This window comes from Podarcis bocagei (assembly GCF_964188305.1).
Source record: "Podarcis bocagei genome assembly, chromosome: 8".
Lineage (NCBI taxonomy): Eukaryota > Metazoa > Chordata > Lepidosauria > Squamata > Lacertidae > Podarcis > Podarcis bocagei.
This window is the reverse complement of record NC_138133.1, coordinates 32,684,037-32,700,401: the sequence shown is the minus strand read 5'-3', so window position 1 is coordinate 32,700,401 and position 16,365 is coordinate 32,684,037. Positions and strand designations below refer to the sequence as shown.

The window sequence follows — 16,365 nt, the reverse complement described above, 5'->3', positions numbered from 1 at the left end:
TCATCATAGTTAAAAGATACAAACTAGATAGATAAAAACACTCAAAAAAGGTGAGGGGTATGGCCTGAAGAGAGAGGGGTACATGGTCTGGGACAGTCACAAGGGTTGGAAAGAAAGGTCTGGAGGGCTGTATTAAACAGATACAGAGTGATGGAATTCCCAGATTTTGATGGGTACTGCCCTAGCACCAGCGTTCGAAATTCACCTGGGCACCAAGGTGGCATCTGATGTCTCCACCATCTGGAGGTGCATTCCTTGGATATTGACTGCTTTCACAGAGTAGCAACACATTTTGTAGAATTCCATCCAATGAATTTCAGCAACCAAAAATTCATACAGTGTATCTCGGGTTACGAACGCTGCGGGTTGCGCGTTTTCGGGTTGCGGACCGTGCCGAACCCCAAAGTACTGGAATGTGTTAGTTCCTGGCTTCGGTGCTCGTGCATGTGCAGAATCACAAAATGACATCACATGCATGCGCAGAGGCGGCGCTTCAGGCTGCGAACGTTGTGGGTTGCAAACATGCCTCCCGCACAGATCACGGATCAAATACGATTTTAGAACAGTCTGGCCTCAAAATGGCCAACTATGCATTCCATTTTGGCGAATGTAACCCTGGTTTGAGGAGCCATTTGGTGCCTAGCTTATATATCTGAGTTTCTAACACTGCCTAGAACTAAGTTAATGAATGAAACATAGTTATGTAGTAAAGTACAACTACGCAGTAAAGTTGTTTCACAAGACATGGGGAAGGTAGCTTACTCAGTAAGCCAGAATACAACAGAGTCTAAAGATTCCTTTTGCTATGGGGTTAATAAACTCAGAACCATATGAGTGGTGATACACAGGTTATACCTTTACAAGAACTTACCATGATCCCAAGGGATGAGGAGAATGTTGCAGAGGACAGCCCCAGTGATAATGCAAAAAGTGTATGCTACCATTGCATGCTCTGTGTTCACCTTTGTGTGAGAAAACAAAGGCCTGAATGGGCTGAGCTTGGTGCACATGTGTTCAGTAAATACACCCAGTTCCTGAAAAAACATCCCATGTGGCTTCACTGCAGAGTTATACATGTACATGGAAATGACTCACAAAAACAGTGGGAGGAAAAACAATAGCAACAAAATAATCAACAGTAATGGGTTTTAAGCAAGTTGTCACATGAGCCTACCAGAAGAGGGTGGGGAGGCTGTTGCATCAGAATTAAATTGTAAGGGCACAGAGAAACATGAGGTTTAAGACTATGAAGCCATTTCTATTTCCAACCAAGCAGAAAGGCACTATTCAGCATATTTGCACCAGAAGAGAATTCAAAACAAAACAAAACACCACTGTGCCATCTCAGCAGCAGACACAGGACCCTGATCTGTGCATCCATTAGGAAAAGTTGGTAGAGTACATGGTACCACTACAGGCTGCAGGTGGGACATACCATTTTGAACAATCTTGCAAGTAAAAACAAAATAAAACTAGTCCATCAGCAAGTTCTACCCCAGGCTGCTCCTTGCTGGTTTCTGGTTGCAGGAAGGCTATTTTTTTATTTTAAGCTAGGGGACCATTTAGAAATGTAATCTTTCACCTGCAGACTGAAGTGGCACAGAACATTCTACTTTGTTCTCACCTTGTTCTGATGCAGACCAGGTCAGAGTTTGGTGCAAATGCACTGCCTAATCCACAAACCACTTAAAAGGTTTTAATTCCAGACAAAGGGGAGGGGGGGGGAATCCCTTGTCTTACAGAAGTTGCAAACATTACAATATTTGTTTCCTGAGTAACAAGAATGCTCATGGACAAGCTTCTATGCTATCACACTGTCCCAAACAACTGGAAATTTCATTTGCTCAAACGCAAGGTAGGTTGAGGTAACAGTGATCTGCAGTCTTGCTTGCAATCATAGAATCATAGAATCATAGAGTTGGAATAGACCACAAGGGCCATCGAGTCCAACCCCCTGCCAAGCAGGAAACACGATACAATCAACCTCATTCAATGTCTTAATGGTCTAAACACAAAGTGGCATATATAGGCAGGACCTGCCTCTTGTAAATGTATGTTACCCACAACAGAAATAATTCTAAATAATGTTTTCACTGCCAACTTTCTTTTTAATTGCGTACAGACTTGTCACTGCAGTTTACACACTCACAAGACACAGAATTTAAGGTCAAGATTTGATTTTTAAAAATATGGGTCATCCCTAAATCTGCCATTTATTTCAATATATTTGCTGCCTGCTCATCTTTAAAACTTATGTTACTGCACTTGCATCAACAGCCATGGTATATTTACACAAGAGCATTCCCGTGGCATTTTAAACCTTTCAGACCAAAATATCTAGGTTTTGTAATACTTCTGCCCTTTCACGCAAGACATTTCTTGTGATTTTGAAAATAGTGACACACTGTATTGATGACTAAAGCTTTATTCAGCCTTTAGATTTCACAGGCATCTGGGTGGCCCCTGTGAGAACAGGATGCTGGACTAGACATGCCACTGTCCTGATTCAACAGACTCTTCTTGTGTTCTCAGAGCATAAATCCTCCATTAAATAATCAACGAATCCATGAGTGACCAACGGCCTTATATTTTCTCCTGCATGTTTCACATATTGCACTGAACACAAACGAACTAATGTGTAAAATATGCTGATGCGCCTAAAAGTTTGCAAAATATCAAAACACCTGCACCTTCAACAACAAACATTCAAGGCAGAAAGTTGAACATTATCAGCAAAGCATAGTTTTGGCAAGGTAAACACACATTTCAAACCTGCAATAATCTGGTTCTCTTACACCTCAGCACAACGCAGCAATTTCAAGGTCTGTGGGTGCATCTGCTTTGCACCTTATTGATTATGTTCCAAAGATTTCTCGGGTCCTTCTAAATATTGACACTATCAATATGTCCACATGAAATACAGTGGCAAAGGAAAACAGGAGCATAAACGCAGAAATACAAACTGACCAGTCAATCAAATGCTTCCTCATAACCTCACCTCTACAAGTCACTGTAGTTGCACCTGGGAAGAAATGTTTACATATTCATTTAGCCTGAGATAACAATCTCTCAACACCCTTCAGACTTATAAGGAGGGTTTCATGAGAGAAGGAGAAAGCTGGCCACTAGGAATAGAGAATATGGCCTATGATGACAACCAATCATGCCAACAAAGATCTCATTTTAATTATTTTGCTAGTAAAATAATTTGTATCCCTCCTTCCTGTTGGAAAAGCCACCAAGACACCTAAAAAGAATGATAAAAACAATAGGAAATGCAACACACCATAAACAACACAGCACTTTAGGCAACAGCAAATGAGATACCCAGTCTATCTAATCTAAATATAAATAAGTTTGCAGTAGTCTCCAGAAGGCAATCAAGGTGAATGTATGTTTGATATTAACTGCTTTTGATCAAGCACTATATAAATCCTGTTAAATTAAACAAAATCTACACATACCCAGAGAGAATTCCATAGCCATGGTGCCATTCCCAAACTGACTTGTGTTGCCTGCCATTACACCTCAAAAAACAGGATGACATGGAACAGGGCTTCAGTAGTTGATCTGAGTGTTCAAGCAGGTGTGTATTAATGCTGCACTGAGCTTAGTCCACTATTTTGTGAAACACTTTGTCCCTCCCCACAAGAGGTGGCTCATTCCTGACTCTTTTGCAGGTACAGTGGTACCTCTGGTTAAGTACTTAATTCGTTCTGAAGGTCCGTTCTTAACCTGAAACAGTTCTTTACCTGAAGCACCACTTTAGCTAATGGGGCCTCCTGCTGCCACTGCACCGCCAGAGCACGATTTCTGTTCTCATCCTGAAGCAATGTTCTTAACCCGAGGTACTATTTCTGGGTTAGCGGAGTCTGTAACCTGAAGCGTCTGTAACCTGAAGCATATGTAACCCGAGGTACCACTGTAGTGGAATAATTTATGTGACGTTCTGTGGGGTGGGGTGGGGGGCTGTGCTTACCTTCCCAATGGAACGAGTGGCCAAGGAATCTTTTTTTTATCCTGTAAACATTTTTAAACACCCCCTGTGCAGTCACAATTGTGCAAAGTGCAAGGCTCTTCATGCAAAAAGACTTCAGAACCTAGCAGCACTTCCTGGAATGCCGATGGGATTGTGCAACATGATGTAACCATGAATTAAACATGGAAGCCAACTGGCAGCCAATGATATTGGGCTAATATTGAAGTTATTTCTGAATTCTGCAAGCTCCAAGTAGTTCTTGGGCAGCTGCCTTCTGAACCATCTAAGGTTTCCAAGTACTTGTCAAAAGGCAGTACCACCACAGAGTGCATTACAGCAATGCATTCTGGGCATTACTAAGGTATGGGTACTGCTAGCGAACCAGCGATATCTGCCTTCAGCCTCTGGGCATCCAGAAGTAGCAATGGTTACAGAGGAATCTCCAGGGTGTGAACCTGCTTCACATTCCTGTCAATTAGGAAGTACAATAAGCCCATCGATGTGTACCCATTTAGGAAGGCATGTGGATATTGGCATTGGATATTGATATTGATATGGAGGAGGGGAATGGGTAACATGATGCTGTGTGAAATGAAAGATTGCAGAACTCATTTCTGGATCTTTACATGCATAGGCAACACCTGGTACCTGCAAAGCTCCCTTAAAACAAAAAAAGTTTCTCTTTAAAACTCTTCAAAAGCGTGTTTCCTTCAAGCAAAGTGCAATATGTCTAAGAACACATATACCATGTGTTAATTCTCTCTCTCTCTCTCTCTCTCTCTCTCACACACACACACACACACACACACACACACACACACAAACACACCCCTGGAGCAGGCCACTGTGCTCCATCAATAAATATATGGCATGAAATGGTGATTCTTTGCCAAAGAACAAGAAGGAAAGCATCCAGCGATCAGCTCTTTCAGACCCTGTTGGGACAATGCAAGCCATAACAACAGCTTCAGAAAGGAGGGGGTTGTGTAAGAGGTCACTATCCTGTGTGCTGCTTTGCAAATCCTTGTTGTTATCCAAATGTATTTGAATCAGCAGAAACGGGAAGCCAAACAAAACCATTTCAGATTGCAAAGCTGGAGCGGGGGACAATAGCTGCCACCTCCAGAAAACAAGAGATGTTTGGCCACCCATGTTTTATGCAGACAAATGAGAACGAGTGCTGCTTCACTCCGGCCATTGAGAGGTCTGTCGAAGGGCTACAGCTGCTCCTTCGAAGAACTGGGTGGCCCGTTCCTTTTCAGCAGCTCAGCAGAGTGTTAAAATCGAAAGATATTACCGCAGAGAGAACTGGGCTTGCACTCCTTTTGAATAAAAACAAGCAGATTTAACAAGGAGGGTAGCTCATCTGTTGCCAAACATTCTATGTGGTGCTAGGAAAACCCTCTGCAAAGTTCAAGCTAATTTTATTAGGGAAACTTACGCCACAGAACTTTACACTTACGCAGAATGTAAGTAGGGGCAGATTTACACATTACAATTGTTGTGGGAAACATTGCCAATATTCCGTGAGTGCCCAGATCCAGATACAAAGGTCTTGAAAGATTCACATATGACGTCCATACTTTCAGTAAACTCTGATGTTTCATATAGCAACTGTAATGTGTAGAAGTGTCTTAAGCGCTGGGGAAGGAGTTCTGCTTAGTTTGCGTTTTAATATGAAGCTACCTAACTGGCATATTCTGAAACTATATGCAAACTGAAACACAGGTACCTTTCAAAATTTGTGCTTCATCAAATTTTGTGATGCAGTTCTCCAGCCAAAAAATATGTATGTGTACTAGGGAAGGTATGCATCAAATTGCAAATATAGTGGGAAGGCAACATACAAAATGTATTATATTAAAGGGAAAAGGTGGCCAAATTATGTATATTTGCCCCCCCCATGCATCCAAACAGGTGTATATTAAGAGAATTTGGAATTTATACTGCTGATGAATTTCCATAAGGACTTTTTTTAAAAAGCAAACCAATGCACAAATGTGGCAAACTTAAAATTGGAAAGAATTAGAAGGTGAGAGAAACCAAACGGACAGATCTGTCCATGCTGACTTAAGTCTTCCTAACACAATACTGTATCAAAATCTGTCCTTTTAGCCTCATAGCCTTGCACAGCATAAAGGTTGTTGCAGAGTGCATGCAGACTTTAATATTCAAGATGCATGTGTTGTGGTGTTTACTTGCAGTCATGATTTCCTACAACTACTTCTCATTTTTCACTGATGTTCCCAGACTTCACACCTTAAATAGCTATACAAGCGTCTAACGTCTGCTATCATTTCCTGGAGCCATTCCAACCAACTACATTTGAGCAGGAATAGTATTAAATGTGCAACACATTATTAAAAGAAGGGGTTTTGGTATAGGTTTGTGCTTCCATTGCCCCTCACACCCCCAGAGAAATGAAAGGTAAATGATAAAAGTTACTTGGAAAATACAATCACTTGTCCGCCAGAGACCAATGCAATTAGAAGAAAAAGAAAACATGGTTCTAATTTATTAATGAACATTTGCTGCCTGTAATTCTACTGCACTTATTCCATTACAGCTTGACATTTCCTATTGTCACTGCTTGCATTTCTAAACAGTTCCACATGACTAGAGCTACTCTGTGCAACTCGCTGAAGACTGTTAATAAAAGAGGAGAACTGGGCTGTATAAGCATGATATTATCTGGCCACATGCTGTAAGATCCACTGGATAGCAAAAAGGAATCCCCTTCTCAAATATTTTCTTTTTTTTTTTTTTAATAATTTTTATTGGGTTTTCACATTTTTTATAGACAAAAACAAAACACATAACACCAAAACAAACATAAAAGACAACAAACATGAATAGTTCCAGAAAATCTTATTTTCTAACCCCAGTCCTTGACTTCCCCCCACCCCCTCCCTTGCATCCCTATTCCCAAGTTTATGTCAGCAAATTGGCATTTCTTCCGTCTTAATATTAGTCCTTTTATAAAAACAAAAATAAATTTTTCCCTAAGTTGGACCCCAATTCTCTTCCCTCGATTTCTCATTTTTTCTTGAATAATTTCCTTATTACTAAACCCCCTGGTCTTGAGTGTTGTTTAAATTTATACTTCCCTCCCTCCCATCCCCGCTTTGCGTCCTTTCCCAAGACATGTCCAAAGTAACAGTTTTTAGCCTGGATTCCGCACATCCGAGGCTCTCAAATCTATTTCAGTCCCTCTCCGCCGGTTTTGTTGGTAGTCCTCTTTGTCTATCATCGAGTCTCGAAAGATTTCCTTAGCAATCAATCCAATCAGTCCATAGTCTCTTCCCATATTTAGAAGCAACTGCTGAAGAATTTCCACAAGGCCTAAGTCTTGGTGATAGTCAGAGTCAAAGTCTATGTGAAGGCCCCAATTGTACTTCTTTATTTCGAGTTCCTGGATTCCATAAACTCCCAGGGCCTCCACTTTCGTCTTCTGTATCTTTCGTAGGCTTAAAATGAATTTCATCCAATAGTCTCCTTGCTTGTGTTCTCCAGATATCGGCTTCTGGTTTACCTTTTCCCACATAACTTGTTCTCTTTCTTGTTTTGTCTTCTCCTCTTCTTTGTTTATTATTTCAAATTCAGCTGTGGGTTCTTTCTCATTCAGGTCCTCATTACATTCAGCAGAACTACTTGTTTCCAAATCCAAGGCCGTCAATTGTTTACTCATAGCTGTAGTCTGCTCCTGTAAGATTCCCACCAGTGAAAACATCCTTTCGATTTCTCTCAGTATCTTTCCACCCACAGCCATTGTAATTCCACAGAATTCCCCCTAGAGGGAATCTGGTTACTGGATGGTCTTTTCTCCAACAATCCTCTGTCCTGTTATTGTTTCTTTGTTTCCCAGAATTTTAGTTCAATTGTAACACCTTTTTATCCGGAGAGGTTTTAAGTAGCAATTTTTTACTATTAACAGTCCATTTGACCGCTTTGACAGCTGTCAAATTCTGCTCCTCTATACAGGCTCCGAAGCAGGTCGCTCCCGGGCTCGGGGGGAGGGTTGTTTGCCACAAAACAGAAACTCTTCCAACACTCCACTCTCCTGCTTAAATTTGCTTTTCCAAATCTTGGGAGTTACTGTCTTTATTAAAACTCACCCTTTACAGGGTAGGCACTCCAGCTTAGCTCTTATATCTTTGCTCTGGATCGTCTGCAAGGGGGGGGATGGGGACTTCCTTTTGGCACACCCCCCGGTCGTCTCAAATTCAAAGGGTAAAAGTTTTTAAAGATCAGTTCCAAATTACTCACGGGTTCCTTTTTCATTCCAAATTTCAAGGAAGGAAGTCAGCGCTCTCCAGTTATGGCTCGCGGCTTCGCTCAGCGGCGGTAGCGATCGACTCTCAGTGCCGCGCCGTCCCCCGTATCCCCTCCGTAGCCTTTAAAAAGGCTCATTGCGAATCAGGGGGGGCGCTTAAGGCACCCGCCGAGTCTTCAGTCCGCAGGCTTCCGCGCCTGCGGTTTTTAAGGGTCCCCGTGTCGCCGGCACGGCAAAGACCCATCCACCGCTGAGCCGATTCCCTCCGGAGCTCGGAGGGAATCCGCCATTTCCAGATCGCGCCAACCCGGAAGTCCTCCCTTCTCAAATATTTTCTAAACATTTTAGTTTTACATACATAGACATATTTCAACATCCTCCAACATACACACAAAGCGTTTTTCCTTAGGTAAAGTAAGGAAGGGGGAAATAGTTGAATAGTTCTCTCCCCACCCCCCAATCATGCATGAACATAGAAGGGATTTGAGGACCACAGAAGAGTCTAAATGTTGAACTGCTTTCAAAAAACATCTTGCATAGCAGGTAAAACTGGCTAATGCACACAGCTGCTTTGAAGGAAGTCATCTCAAAAATAAGCAAACCATAGTAGTTTGGAAAGATTGTTAATGGTACCAGGGCAACCTGCTTTGGTATCTGCTCAGAAACACTGCAGCACCTTTATCCACCGCAGAATCCTGCAATGTCATTTCAAACATATAAACTAGAAGTAGGCCATGTTTCCGAATGAAATATTTGGCAGACAGGGAGAACGAGGGGCTACAGGTGATGGTTCCACAATAATCCAACACATGCTGCTCCACTGGCAAGGAAGCAAGATCCTCCTCCTCGTGTCCGTTCATAGAATATAATAAGCCTCTATTAGATACCACTTTCAGTATAGCTCTAGCCTACTATTGGAATTTTGGAACTAGCAGATGCCACAGAAAGCTTTAAGGCTTGCTGAATTTCCAAGGGAAAGAAAGAAAAAATGTTTTAAGAATTTCTAGGTCACATTTCTACCCCTTCTGGTCCAGAAAACAGGAATGCAAGTAAATTTGATGAGCCTAAGGACCACATCACATAAGATGTACATGGGCTGTACAGTGGTACCTCGGGTTAAGAACTTAATTTGTTCCAGAGGTCCGTTCTTAACCTGAAACTGTTCTTAACCTGAAGCACCACTTTAGCTAATGGGGCCTCCTGCTGCCGCTGCGCCGCCAGAGCACAATTTCTGTTCTCATCCTGAAGCAAAGTTCTTAACCTGAGGTACTATTTCTGGGTTAGTGGAGTCTGTAACCTGAAGCTTATGTAACCTGAGGTACCACTGTACTGCATCTTGCAATCTCTCCCTGGGAACCATACAACTGATGTGTGTGGCCCCAGATTGGGCAAGCACTTCACACACTCTCCAGAGCACACACATAATCAGGAGAGCAGGGGAAAGAGTATGAGTCAACCTACCCTTCCCAAGCCCCAAAGCTTTCCAATCTACCCTTTCTCTTATTGTGCTGAGCTGCAGCAGAGAAAAAGATCAGAAATGCAGGGAAACCCAGGCTACCCTTACTCAGTCTCCAGGTGAGTTGCCCTCTGACCACATATAGCTGGTAAAAGGGCAACACACCATTCCTCAGACTAAAGACAACAGCAGAGTCGCCACAGCAGCAGCTGATGGGAAGCAAGTACAGTGGTTACAATGGGAGCGGTTTGAAGGGAAGTGAGGCAATAGGATGCAGCCTGCCATTTGGCTAATCATCCCGCAGCAGTTGCTACTCACTCTATGAGAGCTGATAGGAAGCAATTGGCACAGCTAGGTTAATGAAAAAATTAATGCTCTCATGAATGTGAAGCAGGATGCACTTTTGTAAACTGTTATATAAATTATTGGAGAGTGACTCATTATTTTGACCTTGTTTTTGACCAACGTAACACAAAATGTGTCTCGGTCATCTTTGATCACACAAGCCTTTTATTATGTTATCCGTTTTATAACCTAAAGCTCTGACTTTACGTGCCTTTTTAAAATACATGCATTTTCATAAAAGCACCTAAATTAATTTCTCAGTCAGCTTGCATTCAGGTTACCAAATGTCAGGATCTAAAACCCGCAGTCAGTGGCAAACCTTGGCCCATCAAATCTCAGCGCACCAGCAGACCTGTTTTAGTGGAATGAGGAACCCAGAGCAATAATAAGTTCTTAATAAGTCAAAGATGAGCCATGAGAGCTCACAGAGACCTGAGCTCTGACAGACTTGCAAGGGACTCACACTTCAGAGGGAATAGCTAATAGAGCTGATTAGAAGGTGGCATTTTAAATTGCCTGTGTGATGTCGCAGGAGCAAATCTATCATGGAAACATGCATTGGAACCTCAAGAACATTCCTTCTTACCTAAGACAAGTTTGTCACACATTAAGACAGCATGCCTAGTTTCAGATGTCTGTGCAGAAGCAATTCATATTTCATACCGTTATTATTAACGTTATTTGATTGTATTGTTTTTAATTGCTGAATTTTATTAACTGATGCAAACTCACTAGAAGGGTGCGATATAGGTTTATAAGAAAGTAAATAAATTAATAACATAGGGTCTACATTGCAAACCACTGAGCTGTTTTGTGTTGTTAACAAATACTATGCAAAGTTATTTAGGCTGAAAATTTGTATTCATTTATTGAATTCAATGGGATGCATTTCCGAGTACATTGGAAGTTGCTTTATAAGTCAGACTATTAAGTCCATCTAGCACAGCACTGTCAACTCTGACTGGCAGCAGCTCTCCAGAGATTTAGGTAGGGGTCTTTTCCAATCCTACCTGCAGGACCAGGGATTGCACCTGGAACCTTTTGCATGAAAAGCACATGCTCTAGCCTTTCACCCATTGAAGTAAATCTATGGACTGCACAGCTAAAATCCTTATAAAAATCCTTATATTATAGTGTGGTGGTTCTCCTCCCAAACAGGCCCACTCTACTCAAAACCTACAATATGAAAACTTTTTAGTATTCCAGTTAACAAAAGGGGTAACTGATGCTGAGAGACAGAAACTTGTCCAATGTCACACAGTGGATTTAGGAATTAAATCATTCTCAAGAAACATAGCATAATAGTGCTTGCCGGAATAATACATATTTGTAACAAACAGAAATATACATCATATAAAACAACAGTGAATAAATTGCTTACCTGCACATATTTTATCTTCTGTTTCTCATCAATTTCATTTTGGTTTCAGATTGCATAAGCTACTTCCTTTAGGTCTCCATCATCTACAACATAGGATCTTGTGCTGGTGGTGCTGGTGGTGCTATCTTGGGCTCACGACTGAAGAGACAGCCTAAACATTCAGAAGACCCAAGGAGAGAGAATAACTCTGAAAAGGAGGGAAATCTTTCCAAGTAATCTTTGATTGACCAGAGCAAATAGCAGCACTGGGTTCAGTGCAAAACCACTATTTTCCTGTTTGAATATTCCTGCAATACTCAACTCTTTTCCACTTTTACTTATAGACAAGGTAAAAGTTGCATCCCCTTACAGAAATGTGATCCCATTCCTGCAATAATGTGTAGAACTACTTTCCACAGGATTCCTCGTCACATTATGAAACCACACTTCCACCTCGCAACTTGGTGCCATCAGGAAGACAGAGTATGAGTGCAGAGACTCAGAGAATGACAGCAGCAATCCACACACTGAATAATGAAATGAGTTACATATCTTTCAAGGCCAGCCCTACCATTAGACAATGTTAAGTCTGTATCTCAAGCAACAGATGCTTAGGCACAATGGCAGCAACCCCCGGCTGTTCAACCTAAGGTCCTCTGGTCTTTCCCTTCCTTTGGAGAACAGAGTTGTGTGGTGCTTCATAGCATCTCTATGCACACCAAAGCTATGCTTTTGCCTGGGAGCACGATCACATCATCAACGCTAAATTCATCTAACAGTCCAGTCAGCTTCCATACTTTGAATGGGGGTCACCGTCTTGTGCTCCACCGAAAACAACAAAATATATTGGGCAAGATCTGGGACCAGTTAGCGCAGAAACCCCGTTTAGGGCAATATTCTCCTAGCAAATGCAATGTACTCTGCTGTAAAGTCATGTATGTTTAAGAACTGAAGCACACAATCAGAAGAATCACACGAGCCCCTCTTGCTGGGCTCTACCATTTCAGCCTGTAAATGGGAGATTGTATGTATCTCCCCGCAGATACAAAACATACATGTCTGGAGGAGAAAATCCTAGCTTACCTTCTCCCTGACATGCTAGTTGGCGAGGCAAACATCTGCCCTCCATCCTTCAAACCTCATGGGGGTCCCACGAGATGCAGCGTACAAAATTCTCCTCAAGGAATATTTACAAGGGTTAGCCACTCCACTGTTATACTGAAGTGCGCTTTGTTAGTATTCCACATTGCTGCTGATGTTGAATCGTAAGACGGAGGAAGGCTATTGTTAAGACAGAAATTGCTTCAATGGATGTGCTGTAATTCCACAGAACTTTTACTCTGCCTGCAACAATGGAAACCTATTACTCTAACTATGTAGCCACAGCAGATATTCCATTATATACCACAAAGGGCCACTGTGGCACACACTGAATATGCATCTTAAGACAACGTATAAGAGCTTGCAGTTAATTTCTTCTCCTTCGTGCTAAGAAAGAGAGGTATGGCAGGCCACCTGAGAGCTGCCTCTTCGGCAATTTATTACCCTCTGCTGTTCATTGCAGGTTCTAACAGATGACAGCCATTCGCTTTTAACAACATACCGCCTATGTCAACAATGAAATAATTCGCTTTATGGTGAGTGTATGATTCCCCCCCCATCTGTATTCCACCTCTGTATGGAAACTCTGTGACCACCAGCTCTCCTATTTTAACAGCTGTGAATGTACCATGAGGTTTCCCACCCCACCACCCCAGATCCTGGAATCCCTGCAACATGAAATGCATTAGCATGCTAATTGGCCATGAGGGTGTTCCATTAGTTTTGTTTTATTTTGTTTTGCATTTATTCTAACATATACACTGAATTATCAGAGGCTGACAAATGTGACACACTCTTAATCCTGGGGTGCCATCTTGTCTACAGTACAACCAGCAGCTACAACAAGAGCACCATATAGCCAGATTTTTAATTTATTTTTGTGATGTATTCCAGTAGTTGAGGCCTAAGGACACTGAAAAGGTATTTGAAGGAGTTCAGCTTTCCACCTATATTTGCTTGACCCTTGCCATTCCTGGCTTATATAAAGCATCTATCAGGAGAGGACTGGCCAACTGGATGCAGAAGATTATTTATTTATTTTATTTTTAACACAAAGTGCAATGCTTCCTTGCAGGAAATCATTGATATGATGCCCTAAAATAAATATTCAGTAAACCCAAAGAAATGTAACAAATGCTCACCACAAATTTCACCTTCTCAGGTAAGATGCTCATGGCAGTGGCTGCTGGGAAATTATTGGGTGGAACCATTTAAATTTAGCTTTGGCATGGAACAGGCTTGATCACTCTGATGCATAACCTATCCTGGAATCTGACCTTGCTAATTCGCCTCAAACTTTCAGTGGCTTTCAATACTAGATAGTTCTGATGGACTATCTGGGATGGCAACTGACTCCCAGCTGTCCAGTTCTCATTTCGATGGCAGTCTTGAGAAGGCAGTGCCAATGGTGGCTCTTGGTAGCTACGGCATGGTGTGCAGCAGGGCTACATCTTGTCCCCCATGCTATGAAATATGTACATGAAACCCCCAGCGACAGTCATCTGGAGAAGTTAGGTGATATATCATAAATATGTAGAACATCCAGCACTGTTTCTCTTTTTCATCAGAATCAGGGAATGCTGCAGCTGAGGGCAGTGTCCGGAGGCATGAATGGGCTGAATGAGGTCCAATAAGCTTAAGCTTAATCTACACAAGAAGAGGTACTGTTACTAGGTGGTTTTTCTGACTTTGGAGGTCGTGTTCAGCCTTGGCTGAATGGCATTGCACTAAGGATTAGGACTGCAGTTTGGGGGCGATGCCAGATCTGTCTCTGGAAGTCCAAATGGATTATAGGGGCCTTGACCCTTTTCACAATCTCTGGCTAGTGCAACAGCTACATCACTTCTTCAATGAAACTTGACCACTGGCCTACAGTGGTACCTCGGGATGCGAATGGGATCCATTCCAGAGCCCTGTTTGCATCCTGAATGGAACGCAAGAAGCAACAGCGCATCTGCGCGTGCGCGGGTCGCGTTTCGCCGCTGCCGCGCATGCGCGTGATGTCTTTTTGAGCATCTGCGCATGTGCGAGCGGCGAAACCCGGAAGTAACGCGCTCCGTTACTTCTGGATTGCCACAGAGCGCAACTCAAACGCGCTCAACCTGAAGCACATTCATCTCGAGGTATGACTGTATTTGGGTTAGCTCCTGCTTGAATTACTATAATGCAACATGCTTTGATTACTGAACATTCTGCACAGCAAGAGTCACCAGTATGGTTCCTGTAACTCACAGGGTTTTCTCCCTCCACTGAAATTAGGCTTAAAAGAAGCATCCTGCAGTAATCAATGGGGTGGGTTTCAGTGTGTGCTCAGTTGCAGTGTGTGTGCGCTGCCTACAACAGTTTTTCTTGCTTAAGCCTAGAAAGGTTCACAACCTCTGCTGCACACCACCCTGTGCAATACATCCAGTACAAGTATGACCTGCTTGGACTTCTGTGATGTTTTGTAAATGTGGAGGCCCTTGCAAGACTCCTTGGGAGCTTCAGTTACAAAATACAGTGGATGGTCTATTAGCAGTTTTTATCTTACTTTAGAATATTTACACACCACCCTTTGCAAAGGTTGTTTTATAATAAAATTAGTACATAAAAGTACAGTGGTACCTTGGTTCTCGATCTTAATCCATTCCAGGAGTCCATTCAACTCTGAAACTGTTCGAAAACCAAGGCGTGGCTTCCGATTGGCTGCAGGAGCTTCCTGTACTCAATCGGAAGCAGCGTTGGACATTTGACTTCCAAAAAATGTTTGCAAACTGGAACACTCACTCCCAGGTTTGCAGTGTTTGGGAGCCAATTTGTTCCAACAACTAAGCCACAAAAACACAATTTCTTAGAAACACACAACAACCAAATAAAAGTTACTAGTAGCACCAACAGCAACAACCAGAACAGCAACCTCCTCCAAACATTCTTCAAAAAAGTCTTCACCAATCCCCTAAAGATGTAAACAAATAAGGCTCAGTCTCCCAATGAAGGAGACGCCACTGAAAAAGCCCTTTCCTGGGCTCCCACCCACTATGTACCTTATCCCACGTAGTGAATATGAGGAGGCCCCATGGGCTGATATGAAAGCACAGGCAGCTCAATATGGAAGGAGGTGTTCTTGCCAGTGAACGAATTCTCCTGCTCAGCACATTTTTCACTACATTCATCCAAAAGTGCATAAAGTAGCAACTTAGGAAAAACAATTCAAATAAAACACTTAAAAGTTTAGACATCTGCATCTGAATTCTAGCTGGAAGGCACTGAAGCAAAAAAAAAAAATGGAAAGGAGAAAAAAATAGCCTTTGAAGAGCTGATGATATTATAACACGCAGAAAATGTGCTTCTTTGGCTATGTACCTAAACAACTGCCTCTATTAAAAACTACGGCACCATGCAAAATAATTCATAAATGACGAAGATCAATGGGCTCGGTGCAGCTGTTGAACGCCTGCACTTTGGCCACCCACTTCAGTGGAATTGAGAGCTTTCGATCAACTCCCAACTCTCACAGGCCTTTGAACAGTACCAGAACATGTGTTCAATACTTTGGGAAAAAAATAAAATCTGGAGCCAGCCAAATATGAAGGATTAGCAGGCCAGGCAATCTTGCAAGTGCACCCAAGCATCTCCTCCCCATTTTCCGTTGAACTTTTTTTTAATCAAAAGTCTTCATGGGAAACATAAGTTCAACAAAATGATTTCTGCCCTTCCTTCTCAGCTTTTAATCTTCACAGATTCTGTAAAAATAACTCAGAGTATTAGCTACTTGTATTTCTAATTAGCCGACTACATTTGTTACTGCGACAGCCAAATAATTTAATATATACCCAAGTCAGAATACAAGCCCAAGTCTTATTTCCAACTTT

General features: G+C 42.2%; 2 long non-coding RNA genes across 11 annotated transcripts in view; one reads left to right on the top strand and one right to left on the bottom strand.

Annotated features, from left to right (window-relative positions):
* Positions 1 to 16,365, bottom strand: part of LOC308593935 — a 401,889-nt gene that overhangs the window by 184,150 nt on the left and 201,374 nt on the right. For 9 of the 10 annotated variants that reach the window (XR_014011096.1, XR_014011098.1, XR_014011099.1 and 6 more), the window contains exon 5: positions 11,435 to 11,585. This is a non-coding gene — a long non-coding RNA (uncharacterized lncRNA). The remainder of the gene's footprint in view (positions 1 to 11,434; positions 11,586 to 16,365) is intronic. The other variant, XR_014011097.1, reaches the window with a different exon arrangement.
* LOC308594018 overlaps positions 1 to 16,365 on the top strand; it is a 181,179-nt gene that overhangs the window by 92,251 nt on the left and 72,563 nt on the right. The gene's annotated exons all lie outside the window — the stretch shown is intronic.